Source organism: Cylas formicarius, unplaced genomic scaffold, assembly GCF_029955315.1.
Source record: "Cylas formicarius isolate icCylForm1 unplaced genomic scaffold, icCylForm1.1 PGA_scaffold_6__28_contigs__length_40554024, whole genome shotgun sequence".
Lineage (NCBI taxonomy): Eukaryota > Metazoa > Arthropoda > Insecta > Coleoptera > Brentidae > Cylas > Cylas formicarius.
Genome location: NW_026844347.1, coordinates 6,464,034 through 6,479,264, shown reverse-complemented (window position 1 = coordinate 6,479,264; position 15,231 = coordinate 6,464,034). Strand labels below are relative to the sequence as shown.

At 33.8% G+C, this 15,231-nt stretch overlaps 1 protein-coding gene across 7 annotated transcripts in view; it reads left to right on the top strand.

Annotated features, from left to right (window-relative positions):
- The first annotated feature begins 167 nt into the window (after positions 1-167).
- The window catches only part of LOC132704149 (rho GTPase-activating protein 21-like), a 293,818-nt gene continuing 278,754 nt past the window's right edge, over positions 168-15,231 (top strand). For all 7 annotated transcript variants that reach the window (XM_060673964.1, XM_060673969.1, XM_060673966.1 and 4 more), the window contains exon 1: positions 168-365. The gene's annotated coding sequence lies outside the window, so the exon portion shown is untranslated. The remainder of the gene's footprint in view (positions 366-15,231) is intronic.

Genomic DNA, 15,231 nt, shown 5'->3' with positions numbered 1-15,231 from the left:
ACGTAACGTTTAAAAAAGTAAAATGTTGAAATCTCGATATTGGAATTTATATTTTGTGGAGTTCTATTGGAACCAAGATTCTAGTTAAGGTCCTTGACGGCAGATGGCATCCTTCTGCATAATCCGACCTTATGCTTTCAATGAACGTTTCAGTTCGCCATCTTCGCTTCACAGAATCGTCTACTCGCATAGAGACGTGTGGCAAGCGAGACAGGTATATTACGCAGTGTATATTTAGATAGTTAGCGGCGTGTGTCTTTTAAGTGCTGTCGTGCTAAAAGTGCCCGATATGAGGATTGAGTGAGACTTTTTGCGGGATGGATTTGTTTTTTTGACCGGACCAGCTGCAGCCTGACATTGTTTTGGTGAGTAAAATGCAATCGGTTAGAAAGTTGTTTCCTTGCTTGGTTATGTTGTACCTTACGTCGAGCGTCTACTTTGGGCATTTTTCGGCGTACCGTTCGGTATTTCAAGTTACGAAAACGCAATCGAAGATGACCGCCCTTAACAGGTTGTTTTTTGACAAGCCGGTCGTGGCGTTCAAAGCAAACGATTTTGGTTAGAGAGCGTTAATTTTGACGTATGTTGATAAAACAGCTCGCGTTTTATAGTCGGACTAATCTATACTAAATCTTCAAACCGCAGCTTAAATAACATCATCTTCGAGCAACTTCAAACGTAAATATTTTACCGATAAATTGGCGTTAAAAGTTTTTCGTGGTTTTGATAATGTCCGAATGATTTACAGGCTGTACTAAGTATGTAATTATTGCCGCTCCATGTCCAATCAACAAGTTATTTGTGTTGGGAATATCGATAATTTTTCACTTTGAACATTAATTAGAACGGATTGGGCATTTTAAAAAAATCATTTATTCAATACAACATCGGTACATTCACTGATATTAACAATAATTCTCTAATCAGTGCTTACAGACACTGGCCTCGAGAATAACAAAAGAAGAACTAATACACACTGCCGATAATTAATTCACATTTTAAAAATCTTTTAATTTATTTATAAAACTCTTATAGTTATGTGCATTTTTTATATAATATGGTAAATTATTAATTTTTTAATTGCATTTGTAATAGAATTTCTTAACGCATATTACTTATTCCTTATTGAAGTCTGATATTAATGTTACACTTTCGTAGATTATTGATTGTTTCTAAGATTTCTTTCGGACAATTTAGGATTAGCTTGAACTGGGAAGCCAATCCAAGTTAAATAATATATTTAGAATTTTATTTTACAATATTTGCGAGAGAATTATAAATCATGAACTGGAAAGTTTGGTGGTCCAATTCGTATTCCATGGGAGTATTGTTATTTAAAATTAGAATCATAGTTGTTTTCCGGCAGTTGTTGACAAAGTTCATTCTTGAAAACGGCATGTGTTTCTGAATTTGTTGCTGAGAAACGGATTTGTAAAACTGCGCTTTCTAAAAATGAGAAAGTTGTCATTCTCAATGTGTTCAAATCTGTTCGCCACTGAGCTTCAACATTCGAAGTTGCAAAAATGGTTGAAATGTGGAGAGGAAAACCACCTTTTAAAATTTGAATGAATATTTCCCCATAGAGTAATATTTCTAAGATATTTCCTTATATTTGCATGTCTGACCCGAATGTTTCCTCGTATATCCATATATTTCTCCATATTTGCTCGTATTAACCAAATATTTCCCGTATTTTCTTCTATTATATTTTATGCTATATTTTTAGTCTCGCTTTTTACTATGAAGAAACTGACCTATGACAAAATGTTTTTTTTTGCCTACTTATTGTTTCTCTCAATAATATCTAAATGACTCACAAAAAATTAATTCAAACATTAACTAAGTATTCCATTATATATATATATATATATATATATATATATATATATATATATATATATATATATATATATATATATATATATATATATATATATATATATATATATATATATATATATATATATATATATATATATATATATATATATATATATATATATATATCATCCGTTCGCTCGTTGAACTCCGACTGGAATCCTGCATCCGACTGGAATCCTGCAAATTCTGCATCCGACTGGAATCCTGCAGATGTTTCGCCAAAATCTCACTTGGCATCTTCAATGCTCGCGCTCCGAAAACACTTCGAACACTTTTCGGAGCGCGAGCATTGAAGATGCCAAGTGAGATTTTGGCGAAACGTCTGCAGGATTCCAGTCGGATGTAGAATTTGCAGGATTCCAGTCGGATGCAGAATTTGCAGGATTCCAGTCGGAGTTCAACGAGCGAACGGATGATATCCCGGAATATAGTGTCGTCACATTTTTCCATCCGTGAATCAATACGTGAGAATATATATATATATATATATATATATATATATATATATATATATATATATATATATATATATATATATATATATATATATATATATATAATTTATTAACAAAGTAAATTACCATTACAAAATTACAGAAAATTAATGAAATTACGATAATCCTCTGCTTAATAGGTAAATATTACCAGAGTTTCTTCTGGATGAAGGTTTCAAAGTTGTTTAGAATTTCGTCCCTCGGAAGTTATATTACATTTTGCTCGATACTGTTTACGAGCAAAATGCTGAAGAGCTTCGTGAGGTCACTTTACGGGTGGTCAAATTTTTATTTGGGTTATTGTTAGTTTAGTAACAAAATTTTCTAATTTTTTCTTGTGTCTCTACTAAACTAATTTGCTTATAACTTCAAATTTCTGTTATACAAGGCGATTCAGAGCGGATATGGTACGTTTATATGTACGTTTATAATAATAAAAGGTGATTTTCTCTGTGGCGTATCTAGGAGTTGAATTTATAGTCGATACTTGAGGCTTTTTCGGCTAAGGAAGATATTAGAATGTGACGTCATTAATATTTTGACAATGCCTGAGGAACGAACGATTATGAATACTGTGTTTACGAACTTCGATCGCGGATCAGGCAATTAATTTTTTAAAGATGAATTAAAAAATTTTTTTGGATTTGATTTGCATTAGAAACCCGCATTCTGTTTGCATTGTTTTTGTTATTGTACACAGTCGCTTCAAACGCCGTATCAGAGAGATACTTTTAAAACTTTTGACCTTGTTCTAGATCGTTCTACGTCGTCTTTCTCTCCTCGATCATTGTTTCTCTTATTATCAAAACGTTCACTTTATGAATCGACTTCGTCTGAAGTTTAATTAAATGTACACTGTGTCTAATATAAGCGGAACACAAGAGCAACGGCGTAAGTTAAATTACAAAAAATTGCATTTCTTAATATACCAGGTGAAACAAGAAAATCAATTTATGCATTTATCTGATTTGAGTGGCACACCCTACATTTTAGGAAGATAGGACTATTTTCTCCTACCTTTTATTTTTATTAATTGATTTTGCAACCTGTATCTAGCCGTAAGCATTTCGGCTCGTATGGTGATATAAAAATTAGTGAATATCTTATATACATTTTTTAAACTGATATAAAATGGTTGAAACGCCATCGAATCCCAAAATATACCGGGCACACTAAGTCTATATAGAATGAAGTTGACTGCTCTTACTTTCTTGTGTTACTTTTTCCAGTCAGATTTTCCAAAACTTCTTTTCCCGTATATGTCTCAAATTTTGTGAATTTTCTAAAATGGGTCATGGGTTATGAAATACAAATAATAGCATCTTTTTGCTGAGCATTTTCTAAGACTCGTGTGTTTTATTTATGCCATCTAAATCTTTGATGGTACTGGCGAATTTATTGTCCAATTATATTATTTGTTTCCTTTGGTTGACGCTAATCACGCTAACGCTAATATAATCGAGAGCTGTCATGATGTTTAAGGTAGTCATTATTTGACAGTATAGGACAGCCGCCAGTCACACATCCTCCACAAGTTTCTTCAAAATATGTCTTTCGTAGTTCCGCGTACTTTGTCCTGAATAGCAGACAGCAATGAATCCTTCAGTGGTATTAGTATTCATTTCATTTATAAGAGGATTATTATTCTCCGGAAAATACTGCCGCATCTTTTTTACTTGCGCTTCGCACGAGTAACTGATGTTCAGTAGTCCTCGACAACCATCTTATGGCATGGCGGAATTTAGGTGCAAGTATCTGAATTTTACCGTTATGCCTTTGGTTAATATGCCGAGCCGTTCCAAATCAGTGTTATTCCATTTGCCCATTCCAAACGAGCAACTTAAAGCAAGAACCGCTCAGGTGTTAATAGGTTTTTTAATTAAGTTTAGTGTTTAAGAGTTATACCAACCGTTTTCTATATCATTCTATCAGATTTTTAATTTTTACCTAGTGGTAGTTCTGAGATGCCGACAATACCCCCTTTTTATTTGTTAGTTTTCTCATTTTCATGTTTTTACTAAGTTTGTGTGTGTTTATTGGGGAAGTTTTATTTTGTTCCGATTATGCAATTAGCTGAAGGTCATCCATATAGAGAAGGTTTTACAATTACTGTTTATATTGATCCGGATAGCCAAGATTCCAATTTCATGCGGGGCTCAGTGAGTCTCTCTGGAATTTACCCTTTCTGATCGCAATTTTTTCTAAAAACTTGTTATTTAGTGTCTGTGTTCAGTTTATCAGGAAGGTATTACGTTTTGGAAACCATTGATTGTCCTGGGGTGAATTTTATAGAGTGGTTATTGAAAAGCCAGTTCTGGGGACAATGTCAAATGCTTTGGAAAAATCGATATAGCAGGCATGGAGATTGCGTTGCCGATAATTATGACATTTATTACTAATAGTTCCTGACCTCCTGTGGAAACTCGCAGAAATACTAAGAGATTGTCGAATTTGCATTGTCTTCATTTTTATTTATACAACGTTTCAACGTTTTAAACAAAAATAAAGGCAATGGGCATTCGACAATCTCTCAGTATTTCTACTGAATCATTGTCTACTACCTTCAAGCAAACGTAATATTATGATATCTGTAAGTAGCCTATATACACGCATGTAATCTGGCGGTAATTACATGACCTCCAGTATTCTTCGAAATTTGTTTCTTTGGTAAAGAGTCTATATAACTTCATGAGTCTTGAAAGCCTTGCTCCTTTCGCTTTAGCTTTTTTGTCGTAGCTGACCCCTATACACTATTAGTTGCTCTGTAAGTTAAGAAGTTTCTTGGACTTCAACCTTATTTTTGTTCTTACTCTAGAAGACCTTTCGTCCAGTAAATATACATTTATTAGGCCGGCAACTGAATATTATTTGTCTATTTGCTATTGAAGGCTCAGACTGCTGAGTATATTGCTAGATAGAATTCGGTCCATTCGTTCCTGACCTTACAGATGGTTTTTCAGTTTAAGGTTTTACTTCTTCTAATATCTCTTTAGTAACATAGCATAACTTTTCGCAGCCGCGGTCGTTTGAGAGTATCCATCGTCTCAAAAAATTTAAAGTTGCTAAGGAATCTGGATCCTACGGCATTCTCGCTCTGTTGGTCTTCGTCTATATTATTTGGGAATGTAACGGACGAGTCACGTAAAGAAGAAGAAATAGGTTAACATTTTAGTAGTGCGACATTTTTTGGTTTCATTCCTGATCTGTTGTTCCTGTTCTTAATTGGTTGTAATAATATCGAACGTAACGGATTCACCCGGTTATTGGAATCTTTTTTCTTCGTAGTATTCTATATTCATGCGACCGGAATTATCGGGTGAAGTCGTAACAAATTACTTTGGCACAGATTTCGGTATCCCACACGTAAAACGTACGGCAACAACACTCGTTTTTACTGCCGATTTGTTATGAATAATAAATTGCAACGGTTGTTTGCTCGAGAATCTAACTAAGTGATAAAATTATTTTTAGTTTGGCTTTAAATATACAGTGTGGTTCGGTTTGGTGACGTGTCGCGATTGGAACTACTTCTTGGTGATACAGCAATGGGAAGCATTTTTTTAATGCTTGGTTTAAAAATTGTAAAAATCCAATACCGCGTCCATGAGACGAATAATAGCAATAAAAGTATAATCTGAAAAGCTGGTTTCTTTCTGTTTTAGAGATGAGCCTTAATTCCCTGATTTAATTATTCCAACCTGGAATTATATGGCAATATGTCTCCAAAAATGGGTGGACAGAATTAGACGAACATGCATCGTAAGCATAATTTTCTTGTGTTTGTTCATAAAATTATCGCGTGAAATACACACACATATTTTTCCAACAAATCAATTAGGATTTTCTGTGTCCACCCTAGGAATACCTGGTTGAAACACAACATAACTGATGTATAAATTACTTGTATTGTTAAAGATGGTCGCTTGGAATTTTATTTGTTTATTTGTAGATTGGTAATGTAAATAGTAATAATAATCGACTTTATTCATAATAAGCAAAGTATAAATGTACAAAAAATATAAATATATACAGGCGAAGTCTCGCCTAATGGTACTATGTAATTATGTAATAATTTTTAATCCTGCTTGTGTCGGACGATCTTTCCAATCTTATCCCTCTTCTTATACTTTAAAACACAAAAATTGGTTTATTGGGAATTCTTTGTGGATATTTTCTCTGCTTTCTCTTGTATCGATACTTTTGTTGTTTTCATTTTAACAATTACATAGATTCAATCTTTTATTTTCTGAATACATTAGGTATTTTAATGGGAAAAATCACTTTAATTAAATCAAATAATTAATCAATCAATTATTCAATTAAAAATCTGATTCAAAAATCCCACCAATAAAGTTCGTTTAATTTAACATTTCCATTAGTAACTAGAAAATAGTTATGTAATCACCTATTGGCATTTTTTTGGTTTGTTTATTAATTAATGAAAAATCGAGTGGAATGTCCACACTCTCAACAAAATTTTGCATTGCGTTACAATTTTAAAAATCTTTCACGAATTTCACAGATTTGACTTACGTTTCACCCCCCGTGTCTCTATGTGTCTTGGTGGTGTTCTTTTCCTCGATACCTCCCGTTCCTCTTCAGCGCCCAAAACGTGTCTTTAAGTCGATTAATTCGATGTTTCTTTTTGGGTTACTGGTTTTTACACGCAGGCAGCCATAATATATTTATTTAAATTTTTCAAGCGGCGCGAGTGTTTATATTGACTCTGTATCAATCGTGGAACCCACTTATCGCCGTACTTAATCTTGTTAACCGCGTGGCAAGGACCGTTTTTTTTCTCTCTCGTTCGCCAGGCCTGAATTTGTTTGCGCGTGCGCTGGTTGCCAGAATTCGGGTCTATCGTCTTCGGTCTGGGCCAAACAATAAAATAGTTCTCCGAAAAAACATCGGTATACCTCGGTATACACGAACTTTTATCTTTTATATTTATCTACTAGAAGAGATAGATAGTTTATTTGTTCCGAATAATGACCATAACCAAAAACAAAAAAGAAACATAGCCCAATGACATGGAACATAGCCTAAAAACCAAATCGTGGATACGTATATACATACGTATATTCAAATTAGAATAAATTTGATTTATCGTTATCGCTTCCAAACTCATTAAATCGATTGCAGTTATAGTAACGAATAAAAAACGTATGTTCATAACATCTGCCTGATCTACATCTACAAGAAGATTCGATTGCCCTCTTGGAAAACTTAATAATAAATAACTGCGTTTTTATTATTAAGAATAATTAAAATGGGCTCTATATTATTTTCTATGCAAATGTAATGCATTTTTCCAACCGTCAATCGATATATTATTAATTACATTTTCCAACTATTACTGAAAGTACACCTTTTTTGTATCTATACCTTTTAATTTCTGAGGTAATTAAATATTCAAGTGCAATCTTTGCGATGTATTTTACAAATAACTCTATAATAATATTGGTTTCATCTTCCTCTAGCTTCCTTTTTAGTTTACCGATCGCTTAACTAGCTTTTTGACTCTTTCGCGGATTTCCTCATTTCTTACTTTGTACAGGGTGACCCAAATTGGAAAGTCCTCTTTCTAAAGAAGATAGACGATCGATCGCTTTTAATAAAAAACATATTAGTAACAACCGAACATGGATGATTTTTCCGTTTCTGTACCAGCTCTGTGAAATCCACGGAGTCAGTGAAATCTTTGTTATCTGTGCAATCCGTGAAATGTTTGTGAAATCCATACCATACCATATGTCTAAAATTTTGAATTTTGTGCACTTTTCGTTAGTTAAATCGTCTTTACATAATAAACAAATTAATCTAATCAAAATTCTAGTGTGTGATTAAATAATTGTTTTTACGTTACGTTTGATGCAAGTTTGATTGCATTTTACCAATTTTGACAAACCGTAGTTAGTAACTATCTGTGAGTAACTGTTATAAAATTAATCGAATTTATTGGTGATATCTTTCATTTGGATTTTTTGGAATATTCACTCAACATGATTCAATAAACACACTTGGCATAAGGTTATAAAATATAAAGCATAAGAAATTAATGTACAGATTTTTGATCGCAATTTTCAAAAAAAAAACATTACAATTACAACATTAAAAAAATGTCTACGGTAGCTCTCCGAGACGTTCCCGGAATGTTCCCGAAATAACACGGTCGGTTTCGTAGTTAGACCGGTATTTTTGTCACAGCATGATTTTGTTTTTTTTTGTCAGGTCTGCTGACTGATTGGCCTATTTAGATCATTCCCCGACATACTTCAAATGACTTACGAAACTCTTCAAGAAAAGTTGTAATTTCATATTTAAAATAAAGGCTGTTAATTATTGTTGTTATTACTACGTGATTCCTTTTTAAGAGTGTCCTACCGGGACGCCTTTGGCACACCATTTTCAGTGTTGCGGAATGGATAACAATAGGCAGGCAAAAGCTATAAATGGACCCAGACTCCGGCTGGAATAAAAAGGAAGAATTTTTCAATGAAATCAATGTCAAACAATGAGAGTGACTTAAGTATTCGTTGGGTCTCTCTGTAACCCCTTTGCATACCTGAGCTTTTATTAAACAACATTTTTCCGAAAGTTTTATTATTGTATGTACCGACATCATATACGAAAAAAAAAACATTCAAGCAGCAGTTTTGATAATCTGAATTTGTGCAGCTTCCGCGATTCAATATAAATGTTAAATCAGTCATTTTACGCGTCAAATGATAAGTTATGAGATCGTGTAAATCGTTGCTTTTGTCGTAACAAAAGTCAAGGACACGGGACGGTATTACAATCGATATAACGTGCGACTTGATCTCGTAGAAATTCTTCCTCGATGTCCGTAACCAGAAAAAATTACGTCACGCGCTGGTACGAAGCGATTTGTTAATTAATTTCCTCCAATAATGAAAGCACACCGACGACCCGACAATCGGCCTAATCCGAGCTGCTCAAGAATCGTCTCGGAATGTTTTTAGAAATCGCATTGTCGACACCTACGCTCGCTTCTATGCGTGGGTGGTGTTAATGAAGACGGTGTTTGGCCCATCTGTTGAATATAGGAGTAATGACGTTATTCGACAATGTGAATCTCCAAAGAGATCGGAAATTTCCAATGCTCAGCTGTTCTAAAGCCCTAACTCTTAATGGCGACACGAGAAACTGAGAAAAAACTGCTTTATTTTCAACACCCAATTATAAAAAATATTTAAAATAAAACAAAAGAATAATAGGTAACGCACAAATTAAATCTAATACCTTACCAAAAACAAGTATTGTTCATAGTTATAATTAAAAAACGTTAATAATAAATTAATCATTAAAATATCAAGCAAATCATGATTTACAGATTGTAAGTGCACCTTTACAACGCTAAATCTGAGCTCGTTTTGTTTGGAACGATGCTGCTTTAAATAATATAAGTTTATATATTAATAAAGTAAAATTGAATCCCTGTTCTTCCTACAAAAATTTGGGCGTATTTTTTTATAACAAAATCAGATTTAGATGTCACGTATCCATCCAACAACGTATTGTAAATTTTAGGCCTTATATTTGTTTTAAAAAAAAATTACCCGCCCAGTGTGACGCCATTATTTTACGTTTGTTAGTCATCTGTAGTGAGTTATACTGGCTCACTCTTCGTCGGGAATACATATTCAAATTCTAATTGCCTTCAACTGGATTTCAGCTGCATTTATGTACACTTATATTTAAAATGGCTCTTTCACAATAGCACTCGTATTTATTTGATATGCTAGTCAGAGACTCTGACGTTCATCATAAGGCCACGAGGTATCAGGAATTTCTAACCGTTCTTAGATACAGAACGGCCATGTTTCAGAGACCGATTATTTACAATGCAGTAAAATATTTCAGCTCTGTTCCCCACAGAATTAAGGCTTATTTGAACGTTGGTACATTCAAGAAAAAGTCGAAAGGTGCGCTTTATAAAACTTATACGTTTATGTTTTTTTGCACGTTTGGCGTGCAAATCACGAAAATAAAAAAATGGCACGAATAGACACACGCGAGACGAGTATTTTCCCCGTGTTTCTCAATCGAAAGTGGGTGACACCGATTCCCGATAGAAAAAAACTTAGTTTTCACCTCGCCGACCGCGTAGGCTTGGATCTTGCTTTACGGGAAAGCTCCGGTCTAATTTTAAAAATAAATCGGTAATTATATTATGGGTCGTGACACACCTGACTTCGTCTGCCTACCACCCGACGATGATTCATAGCGGTCGTTTGTTTTGTGTGTATGCGAGTGCGCGCTTGCACACGTTGCTAAGTATATTGTTTCGGATTTAATGGGCTTTCCTTATATTTACGGACCCAAAAAATAGTACAGTACAGTAATACAGGGGTATAAAAACTTGTGTTCTAAGCGTCGTAACTTTGGAATACAATTTTGTTGTAAATTTTGTAGAAAATGTTATTTACAGCCTTCTCGTTCGAGTTAACAATAATAATTGTGGCCAAGTCAACCATTTTTGCCTGCCAAATTACAATGATTGTTAATAAACGATATTCTGGTTCTCCAGTTTTAATCATATTGTCAAGTTAAAAAGGTATTGCTAATCTTGTTGTTTGTTAACTTTGTATGACAATGTTTTACAGGTCCATCATCGAACGTCTAAAATGCAGGCGATGTGATGTCTTGAATTGTTTGTTTCTTGTGTTAGAAATGACCACCATAATATCACAATCTCACAACATGAGTTCCAGTCAGGAAAAGCAAATTCCAGGATAGAGCGAATGCAAACGAGGCGATTTTTAAAAGTACTTTTTAACAAAAATAAACCGCTTTCTTGGCAATATGTAAATGAACTGTTACACCTAGGTTCACCTGATGACTTGCACTAGTCCGGTCTCCATTGATATAATAGTACAAACCGGGATTCTTCTTGTCAACATGTAATACATGTATACATTATATAAGAATCTCTAGAGAAATATAATCTTTGTAAAATAGGTAAGATTGTTATGTTATTTCGACTTGAGAGGCCAGTAGACGTTTGATTGCTAAAATAGGACCATTTATACATGCTCCACAGCGAAGACAAACACTGTCCCTTCAGTTACAGGTCGCTCAAGGAAAATCAGGTATTTTGAACACTTTTGTATGTCTCAGTTTTTTTATCGCCATTTTGGGTACCAGATCCACAAGCACATGAAGACTCTCCTACGTTCGTAATTTCGAGCGGGACAGTTTTGCTCAAGTTTAGCCTCTACTTGTTTAATCCATTTCAACTGTGTTTCTTTTTATAAAATATGTAGTTAAAACGTTCAGAACACACATTCATATGAATGAAGTTTTGGGTCTTAAAATGACCTCAGCTCAGTATTGAGACACCATGAACAAAAACTTTGTTTCGCCATATATTTTGACTCCAAATTGAAAATCGTTGATAAATGCAGAGTTGGCAGATCTACCCAAAAGCAACGGCGACATTAGAATTTCTAACGTAATTTTTTTTTAAATAAAATTATTTTCGTTAGTGCGTATTTGGCATATATTATGTGTTTGGCATTATGTGTAACTTAACCCAACGTTCTATATTAAAAATGTACAGCGTGTTAAAATTTGAAGTTTAAAATTACAAGTTTTTGTTACTTTTGACTCTATACTACAATATAATCTATTTATTTTAATAAACCATGATGCCTTGGAATAAACCGACTTTAGTTTACCTCCAAGATACCTTTAGTATATTATTCAACAAGTTTACCGAACGTGTTGCATACTATACTTTTTGTACGACCGTTAGTTTTTGGGTACATTTTCGCAAAACAATATGAAAACATTCACTGACTTGACAGTCAGAATTGAGACACGTCATAATTCACGGCGTAGGCAATATCTCCGAAAACATAAAAATCCAAGAAATGTGCGAAGTGGCTCAGATCCGTGGGAAACGAAACTGAAGTGGTAAAGTGACGCTTTGCGCACGCTAGGTCGGTGTGTAATTAGGCATTTTATAGAGGGAAGTAGAAAAAAAACTTTTCAGAATTTTTATTTATTGGAAGGGCCTACGCCGTCTACTGTTTATATGCAAAAGGCCAGTTAGTGCACCAATTTTGGTTAGTTATATGCAACTTGTAAGAAAGAAATCATCTATGTAAATTTCTACATCATGAAGGTATCTTGTAAATAATGTTACGTTATTCCGAGGCACATATTATTATTGTTATTGAATTTCCGCTATTAGTTCCTTCTAATTATTTTGTGAATTTGCTTCTAAAAAATGGCACAACTTTAGAGCTAGTGGCTAATAATATACTTTCTGAGGAAAAAAGCTCCCACCAGTATTTTCGAAGTATGCGCGCTCGCAAGTTTCTCGCGTTCGGCAAAACAATCTCAAACGCCTTGGAGTAGTGTCCAGGCCGCTTCATCTTCCACTACTTTTACAGTTGGACAAAACAATATTTAGCATGATTTATTAATAAGTTATTGTCGAATACAAGATATAACCGGGGATATAACTCAAAAATAGGCCATACGACCATGCATTAGTCAGAGTTCGAATGGTAACAAATCGGTTGTTTGTAGGTTCCGTTCCGAAGTAAAAAATTTGATTGTTTCAACCATATATACAGTGTGCCGTTCATCTGGAGTAAATATATTATTGCAATTTTGGATTCTTTTTTGCTTTGCTGGCTCCAAAATAATTAATAAATTTAATTCAAAATTTTTCTTATCATATATTAAATTAATACAGGGTGAGCAAAAGTTAAGTTCATAAATTTATTTATAAAAAAATTATGGCGACTTTGTTTAAGGTCACCTATGCCGGAAATTTCGAAATATGTAATTGACAATCTATTGCAATAAAAAAACACCATCTAATTTACAAGTTTTCTGGCATTGATTTATTATTTAGTTTTGCTAATCTGATTTTTTCCATTAAAACACGAATGTATTCAGGAAATGAAAGATTGGACCTACATAACACAACAGAATAGCAGAGAAAGTATTTTGATATAACTGTTATATCGAATTGTAACCGGACACCCAGTACATCGATTGTTGTGGTATACTGTACAAAACAAAAACAAACGACTCGTTGTTTAATCTACCGATCAAGGTCCCAGTAAGTAATCGCTAATAAATAACATGACCGCTATAGGTGTTCCGCACAAAAGAAAGCGTGATGTAGTCGATAACATCATGTCCTGTTTAATAGATAGTTTTTGGCACTCCAAAAATGAACGAATGAAATGAAATGAATTTCTAGGTATTTGTCGAAAATTTAATTTCTTTTAATCCTGTTAATCATTCAACAATTAGGCGAATGCTTAGAAGATTTAGGGAAACTGGAACACACCCTAGAAAACGTTATCAGTCTAGGAATAGAGCTACAAGTCAAATTGATGAACGGTTTGTCCGACAACAGAAAATGTACTAGTAGAGAGTACGATTACTCTCGAGTTGAGACTCGAAACTGCTAAATGTCAGGATTTCTGTTCACGCTATCGACCCGCTATTTGCTAGACGCTAGACGTCATGCACACTGAACTGTGGATGACAGACGAGCCTAAAACCTCCGGCTGGTCATTTGGCGGTGGTTCAAAGATGTTCTAGGATAAGTATGTTTTGAGGTACAGAGCAGGTTCCTATTCCTCCGAGGTCTGCGAAAGCAGCATTCTATATCGAAAACATCATTAAATACGTAATGACGTTTGTATCTTTTATGGGCCCTACATTGACCGCTTCGGACTTATGTCCAATGGAGGACCTTTGGATGTTCTAAATAACCCTTAAGTAACCATCCAAAACAAGGTTACCTCTACGAATGGAAGCATCTTACTTATTGTTTGTAAATTGCCAAATTTTGTGTAATTCTTCGAAAAATTAAATCTTTTTTGGTTGCATTATGGTTTAATTGTCTTTATTCGCATTATACTAATGCTCCTCATAATAATATGCTATATGATATAAAGTTATTGACATAAAACGTTAGATCCATCTCAAAAGTTTGTTGACGTGTCAGTTAAGTCTACTATATATGTACATACACACCCTGAAGTTTAGCGTTGTTAGAGTTACGGATTAATGGATTAAAAATTAGTGTTTTCAATTGATCAAACATTCGTCATATGATCGCGGTATATAAAAAATGATAAATATGCAGATATGCCAGTGAATATATTAGGAAAAAATATATATATATTTTATAATTTACTGATTAGCAAAATAACGCCAAATGTTCAAAATGTTCTCTATATTTTCATGCCACCTCAAATAATTTTTGTTTTTTAATACCCCCACAAAAAAGTATGTGGAAGAGTAAGCTATAGCTCACCAACATATTCTGCCGATTGGGGGAGAATCCATGCTAGATATGTATTATGCAAATATTCTGTCACTGGAGCAAGTTTATAAGAAGAGATGCCATCCTGTTGATTTATTGATTCCTCATTTTTAAAAAGAGTTTCTCTATCTTTCCTTTAAATTGTGATGTAGATTTATCGATTCGTCAGTCCGATAATGTGGTTATTTTTTAAACCATACTCCAAATTTATCCCTATTTTATGTGATATTAATCTATTTGGCTAAACAAGTTGTTTAACAAACCAATGTAAGCAATATAAAATGATGTATGTATGTAATAGTTCAACTGTGTATTAAACTATTTTTCTAAGAAAGTTATAGGAGGTAACATTTATAATTGATCAACCGTTACATTACATAATATCTTTTGGGTATTCAATTTTAAGAAGTAATTGCACTCAGTTGATGTAATTTTACGTAATTTTACGGTCCCGCAGCTATGCCGTCGGCTTGTGTTGTAAATAAACAATGTTTGATATTAATAATAATGATTCGGACATTGCCATCGCGTTGT